Genomic DNA, 577 nt, shown 5'->3' with positions numbered 1-577 from the left:
CAGCACTTTGGTTTGTTACCACATTTGCTCACCACTTCTTTGCCCTGATCCTCAGTAAGGCCTCTGCGAGGAGGAAGGCGCATTGCTGATGGGGCTGCGCACTACAATGTGGATTAGCTGTACGGCTGGGGCTGCCTCGGGGAAAAACGCTGTCTGCACCTACGTAGATGCCTCTATATACGTGATTTATAAGGAACCATTTCCCAGAACTACAGGTGCACGCCTGACTGTAGCCATTAAGGCTGCGCACGGACAAGGATTCCTTCAAGAGAAAAAAAGAAATAAAAAAGGAGGGAGAAGGGGGGAGAAATGAAAAGCACAACCAAGTGGCAACGGAACCCCGAGCCCAGCCGGGGGTTGAGGATCAGCGGGCGGGGACCGGTTGCATCCCCCCGCCCGGCAGCGCGGCTCGGGCTCGGACTGCTGCCCTTCCCGCCGCACCGCACCGCACTGTCCCCTTCCCTCCCCGTCGAGGGCGGTGGGGAGCCGGGGGGCGGGGCCGCCCGGCCGCCGCCTTACGCACGCAGTGAGCTCACGGCCTCGTATAACTTCGTATAATGTATGCTATACGAAGTTA

The sequence above is a fragment of the Meleagris gallopavo genome, chromosome 1 (genome assembly GCF_000146605.3).
Source record: "Meleagris gallopavo isolate NT-WF06-2002-E0010 breed Aviagen turkey brand Nicholas breeding stock chromosome 1, Turkey_5.1, whole genome shotgun sequence".
Lineage (NCBI taxonomy): Eukaryota > Metazoa > Chordata > Aves > Galliformes > Phasianidae > Meleagris > Meleagris gallopavo.
The sequence above is the reverse complement of the archived record's forward strand: the minus strand, read 5'-3'. Positions refer to the sequence as shown.